Below are 7337 nucleotides of genomic sequence, written 5' to 3' on the forward strand. Positions count from 1 at the left end.
TGATATAAAATAGAAACATGGTTTTCATTACAACATATGTACACACTAGGTGTACCAAATATATGCCACAGACGACACCTAAATTAATATAGTAATATTTACTAAGTTCACACACATCACCATACATAATAAAAGCGATTAACATAAATGAGTCTTGCTCCATAGAGTAAGCATCAATCCTGCAGTAGATGGTTTATCAACCATCAAAACCAGTAAAAGGACCATTGTCCTCACTTTCTATTCCTGCATCAAGATCTATGCAAAGATGACGTTATCATATTTACATAGGCAAACAAGTGAGTAACCTATTTTCCTAGAGATAAAGACTAAAAGGACTAGTTTGAACAAGTAAAATTAAAGACTAAAATATATAATAATGAATGAGTTGTGAATGCAGTGTAATGACAGATTAGTTTGTGTTTTATAATAATTTTTCTTTAGATCTCTTGTCATGAGCTCTCAGCCCGCTTACGTCCGTTATGTCTTTCACACTTTAGTGATTTACCTGTTTGGTGCTGGCAACTACACCGCCCCAGCTTAGTTATATATTAGGCCTGTTGGATGGTTATATACCTCCATCCACTGAGATACCAACAGTTCCTCGCGGCAATCCACCCAGCTTGTTCTTAAGGTGGCTATCTTATCAGCCCATTTTATTAGACACATTATGCAGCAGTTGTATTGCAAAATTATAATAATAAGACAAAATAAGAATTCCTATAACAATAAAACAAAGCTAGTACTCAGTAAGTATATCCATACTTACTCTCTTTAGCGTAGTATTCTGCTCCACTTCTGCATATAATACATACATACAAACAATACTTAGTTCATTCTCCAATAATATCATTGTTTAAAGACCCTCATCTTTTTATATTTATTTATTATCTGTCACTTCATCTTTACTTACTCATTTTATTATATTAATCTAAGATAGTTACTTATAACTAGCTTTATGCCTGAATTCATTTTTGGTGACGAGGCTAATGGCCAGTATCACTAAATACAAATTAGTATTATATATATATATATATAAAGCACGACTCATATTTTGGAGATGAGACCAATGGTCCATATCTACCAAAGTATAAATCAAAATTTAAATGACAATAAAAGAAATGACTGAATGTAAATATTAAATTCATATTTCGGGGATGAGACCAAATAGTCCTTACTGCCAAAAATATGAACTAAAATTTAAATGACAATAAAAGAAATGACTGAATGTAAATACTGAATTCATATTTCGGGGATGAGACCAAATGGTCCTTACCACCAAAAATATGAACTAAAATTTAAATGACAATAAAAGAAATGATCGGATGTAAATACTGTAAAGTAAATACTGTAAAAATAATATTATAAGTCCTTAATTGATTTTGTCCACTAACTCATTTTTATTAATTCACTTGTATCTATTACTTTATTTTACATTATACGCTTATTGGGTCTTTAAACAATTAAATGAGAACAAGTGATATAAGCAATAAATCATTATATTTAATTATTTATACAAGAAACAATTACCCAATAATCCTTAGAAGTAAAACTCCACCAAATCTTCTCTAGGTAGCTAGTTTAGAAAAACACTTGGACACTACAAGAAAGATCTAGGCTATATGGTATTTGACTAGAACTAAGAAATAAAATGAAAGGAGGAGTAAACAATTTTACTTGTTCTAAGATTGTAAAAACTCAAGTGAAAGTGAATTTAGCTTAGGCTCTATTTATAAGAGAATGAATGGTTAGGATTTATTTTTACACATTTGATCTAAGGGTTGAGATGTATTTAACCAAAAGAATGAACGTAGTCCATATTTCATTCTCTATACCAATTAGAATTTTCGCCCAAAATGAGGGCAGTGTATCCCGATCAATTTTTCAATGTCCAAACGTACTCTGATTGACATGAAATTTTGAGAGTAGATAGAGGACTCCAAGACAAACATTTTATATTTTTGGTTTGACTTCATCCGAGTTCATTTGAGTCTATTTTTGGCCTGTACAAAGTTTCCGATTTAACTTAGACTTTAATTATTTGCATTCCCACTTAGCCACTTGTCGTATTACATTATTATAATCATGATATTTCCTATAACCCTTATTATTAGAAGCTTTAAGCTTTCAACAACAAAGGTGGCTAGCCTTGGTGTCTTTCTTTTGCAGTTTTAATCTCATTTAGACAGTATGAAAATTAAAAAAACTAATTTTTAGGCTAAAAACTGAAAAGCTTCAAATTAATTTATGACTTGGCTAAACGCCAATATAAATAATTATTTACTAAATTGGGTTTAATTATGCCCATAAACATATTAGTGAAGCTAAATTTTAGAATTGAAGTAATATACATAAGATGTCAAAAATCAATGTAATATACCTTTAACACTAAATAGTTATTTAATATCATTAATCCACATATCATTGTTCTAATTTATCGATTATATTTTTAATCTATTTAATATTATTTAAATAAGAGTTTTAAAATCTAGGTCGTTACACCCACTGGGGGTGGTTTCGGCCACCTCCTTGGGCACCAAGGGGGTGGCCGAAACCACCCCCAAACCACCATTGGGGGTGGTTTCGGCGACCCCCTTGGGCACCAAGGGAGTGGCTTGGCCACCCCCATCAGGCCAGATGGGGGTGGCTTGGCCACCCATATGGCCAAAGGGAGTGGCTCGGCCACCCGCAAAATGGCCGAGTGGGTGGCTCGGCCACCCCCAAATTTTTTTTTTTTTTTTTTAAATGAAAAAATATATATTTTTTAATTTTTTAATTTTAATTTTTTTAAAAAAAAATAAAAAATTTAATTAATTACATGGACATGTGTCAATTTGTTATTGGTGCTGACGTAGTATTCCGTCAAATTTTGGACAGAATTTAGACGGAGGTACCATCTCCATCTTTAGGCAAACGAGAAGTACCTTTTGTGATAAAAAATCAATCATAAAGGGCAAAAAATAAATAAGTTAAACCACATAGGGAATAAAGTATTTAACCCTTTAAATTATCATAAGGGTAAAGATAACATGAAGAATTGCTTGAATGCCTTTGAACCAGAGTCTTTTTTCTTTCTTCTGTTGGATATCTATGAGGTTTTAATCGCCAACCACAACACAAATGCATGCTTTGGAACGGCCATGAAAAACCAAGAATTGCTTGAATGCCTTGGCTGCTTCTCATAAATTGCTTCCTATTTTTCCTGTGTATCGCCCTCAAAATTAAATAATTTAATTTATTTAATTTGAGTGTTACTTATATTGTATTCAAACTAATTAAGGTAATTAGCTGAAATCACTACTCAGCATTAATCATCAAAGTATACCATAGCAAAAAACAGAAATAAATGATTAAAAACAAACTAATGTATATACCTGCAAACTAACACCTATTTATGCAAACTTGACAACACGAATGATTCGCTTAGTATCTTAATCCCAGCCAATTCTCATTCTATAGGCTGGCAACATGTTAAGCTGCAAAACATTGAAGTATTTCAAAGGTGAAAAAGTAATTGTGTAAGTCCATGACTTAGTATGTAAATTAATATGAATTTGTTATGTAAAGAGCCTGTAATGACGTTTCTTGTTTTCACAAAATTTGTAACGTAGAGACATCATGATATTTTTCAAAAGATTTTATGTTGCCTCTATTATTATGCTGGTATAAAGATTAATGTGATTTGAAAATAAGGTACGCATAATCCCAATGATAAATCACTTACTTTAATGCAGATAAAGCATGCAATATTAAATATAAGCACTCATTGTTTTCTTTTGTATGGCCTATACAAGCCTTTTACCCTTTATTGATAGGGTTGGTACTGTTTTGAAGGACTTGTAATACAATACCGGTGCCTTGGACATTAGCACATACGGTTTATATTAGTAGCTCGACTGAATCTAACCTTAGGTTGCTCAAGCAACTAGCAAAGCCGTCTTGGTGATCCCATCCTTTCATGGTACGTCGGTTACAAAGAACTATTGAATCCAAGGCTAAAACATAAAAATAAATCTCTCTAACCACAAGGTCAGGCCCATATATAACATGTACCTGCCATCCGTTCATGACAATACACAAAATATGTTCAATTATTATAAATCGTATGATAAGAAATATCCATATGAAACATTTATAAACATGTTATAAAGATCACTAAGTTGATGACATATTCTTTTTGAAAATTAAAGCATGCCCAGTTCATCGACATATTGCATGTTCAAATAAGACAGTTTCGTAAGCATTTACTTACCTCAAGCGATCATCCCCACTCTTGGACATCTTAACAACCAAGTCACTTCAAATCATACTCTAATATTAGATACCAACATACTACAAATCCTAATCTTGCACGTAAAACCTTAATTATATAATAAAAACCCTAATCATGTAGATTACTACATTCACCGAACATTCGGTATTGGGGTTGATTGTTCGGCCAACAAGGACCGAACATTTGATATATACAGTGAAACGTTCGATGAATACCAAAGTACATGAATGACCCAAAAATTCTATCCAAACTCATCATCCAACTCAACCATAACGCCTAATGATCCTTAAAGGTCTATCAAACAATATTAACGTCATATAACATGGGAAGTATGAGTAAGTTCATATCTTTTTGAAACTATAACTAACCCAATTTTGTTTTAACAACTTTTGTGTTGCAAAACCTTGACCCTTTTTTGATTTTATTTTAGTCATGAATAGTAGGCTAAACATGCATTGACACAAGTTAACCATTCAGCCGACCATACCCAAACATCACCTCTGCATGAATATTATAAACCCTAACATAACATACTTAGATGTTTTTAAAACCTACATGATGAATGTTAAAAAACTAAGATGAGTACATCAAAACAAACAAAAACATCTAACATACACAAAAATGAGATTGAACTTTAGGGGTTACCTTCCCTTGAGGATGAAGTCACATTAAGAGTCACATTTTTTCTCCCTAAAACTACTCTCTCTCCTCTAAGGTTTTAGGTCTGAAAAATTGGTGAATTTATGGTTCTATGATGTAACGCACGCGTAAGGATGACTTTATATGGTTTCTAGCACAGTCAAAGGGCTGAGGTGGCTAAAAAATAAAAATGCTCTTAGACCGGTTCAACCAGTTGAGAGGAATCTCAAACGTTCGGAAAAGAAGAGCTTGATCGTTTGAGTAGGAACTCGAATGTTCGAAAATCAAGATTCTACTTAAAAAGTATATAAATTGTTATAAGGCCTTTGAGAGCTTCTTATTTTTTTTTATTTTTTTTTTTCTTCTAATTGAACGAGGAAAGGACTACAAGGGAGGATCTTTTCCATTCTTGATCCGAATGAAAGAAAGAATGGGGGATCATATGAAAATGCTTCCAAACACATGATGGGAAGTGGCCTACTTAGCTAAAGCATGTGTTCTAAAGTTGGCACATCAAGACACTTTCAGAGCATTCCGTCTTCGAAAGGAGGAAAGTTCTAAATTAATATCATAAACAAAGCTAGCAAAATTCCAAGAAAAAAAGAAGAAGAAAGAGCAGGATTGTTGATAGCCAACAAAACCAAAAGAGCATCTCCTTCAAGAGAGAAGGAATCAAAACTGGAAGACACAGCCAATCTAGAGACTAGGAGAGCAGCAGCAGCTTCTCCTTGAAGAGCATCAAGACCAACCAACTTGAGAGTGGCAGCCATAATAATTCTACCCGAAGAATCACTCACCACAGCAGCTGCCACGGCAAAGAAGTCCCTAACCGCCACATTGAAATTACCTTTAATGCAACCCGGGCTAGGAGGAACCCAGAGAGAAAGGAGAGAAGCATCATTCCAAGCCAAGAGGTGGGCATCCAAGGAAGAGGAGATCTGCTTGATAAGCTTACTAGGAACCGGTTGGAGAGCATCATGGACTAATTTATTCCGTGAAAACCAAATTAGGTCCAAAGTAAGAGAAGCAAAGAGTTGAAATCTTCTAACTTCAATCTTGGGAATGGCCAGCCAAGCAACCGGATTAATGATAGCAAGGATCCAGTCCGAAATAGGCTTGGAAGAAAAACCTGCAGTAATAATGGGCCAAGAAGAAGATCTCCATAGGATCCTAGCCGAATCACAGTACACCAAAGAATATATGGCTCAAGGTCTCTAAGGGGCCTTTACAAAAGGGACAAACCCAGGCCAGGCCTTTGAGAGTTTAATTTAGAGAATTACAACACTTCATTGGAAAACCTTTTCTATGTGAATTGAAATAAGGGTTTTCAGGTTTTTAATTACTAAGATCATTGTAAGTTAAATATAGAGGTAAGTCCACGTATCCCCTTCAAACTCTCATTCAATTGACAATGTTTCTTCTAATAGATAAAATAAAATAAATAAATAGATAAAACTAAAAATTTAAAATCGGAGTGGAATTTTTCAAAAAAAAAAAATTGTTTTTCTTTTAAGAAAAGAATTAAATTATTTTTTTTTTCGAATTTATTATGGGTATTTTTGTCTTTTTGACAAAAATTTAAGGTTATTTTTGTCATTTTACTAGCCTTGGAGGATATTGGCAAGTTTTTGGTAGTTTGAAAGACAATGTCCCAATTAAACGTTGTCAATTGAGTAGTTTTGAGAGGGGTATATAACCTTTTTCCTTAAATATATTTATTTTCGTTGTTTTAGACCCTACTTGTGTAAGTGTTTGACTTTCAAACCATCCATAAAGGTCTATCAGCAACCCCAATTCAGCTTACTTTGAATGTTCACCATACTTTCTGACCTAGCAAGTTGCCATTCCCACTCTTTCCCATTTATGACACTTGATAATTTTGCATCCAATTTTCTCCTTGCATCATAAACAACTCGATAACCATACTGATCATAAAGCTTATGGTGCTGCCATCACCCGCCAAAAATTTTAAGAATTGCTTTGTTGTATCCCAAAGCTTGAGAAATTAGATAAGGACTGTGAGAAGTCATTTATGGTATGTGAATCCATCAACCTTTTCCAGATTACATTCTTTTAATTAAGGGAAAGAGCAAATCTTCGTCCCTGATACTGTTAACTTTTTTTTTTTTTTTTTTTTGGACATGTCCGCATAAGAGGGAGGAGGGAAATTCGAATTAGTGACCTTTAGTTCATTAAGTGTAATCCTAACCGATTGAATTACCTCTTGCGGACCCGAATAATGTTAACTTCTTTTATTTTTAACGTAGTTAACATATGATATTATATTGTATGAACTTCTTAGATATAAACGAGTTATTTTTAATTAATAGGGGAAAGTCCACATACCCCCCTCAAACTACCACTCAATTGACAATGTCTCCTTAAACTTTCAATTGTGACAATGTTCCTCCCAAACTACAAAAAATTA

This window comes from Corylus avellana, chromosome 10 (assembly GCF_965113065.1).
Source record: "Corylus avellana chromosome 10, dhCorAvel1.hap1.2, whole genome shotgun sequence".
NCBI lineage: Eukaryota > Viridiplantae > Streptophyta > Magnoliopsida > Fagales > Betulaceae > Corylus > Corylus avellana.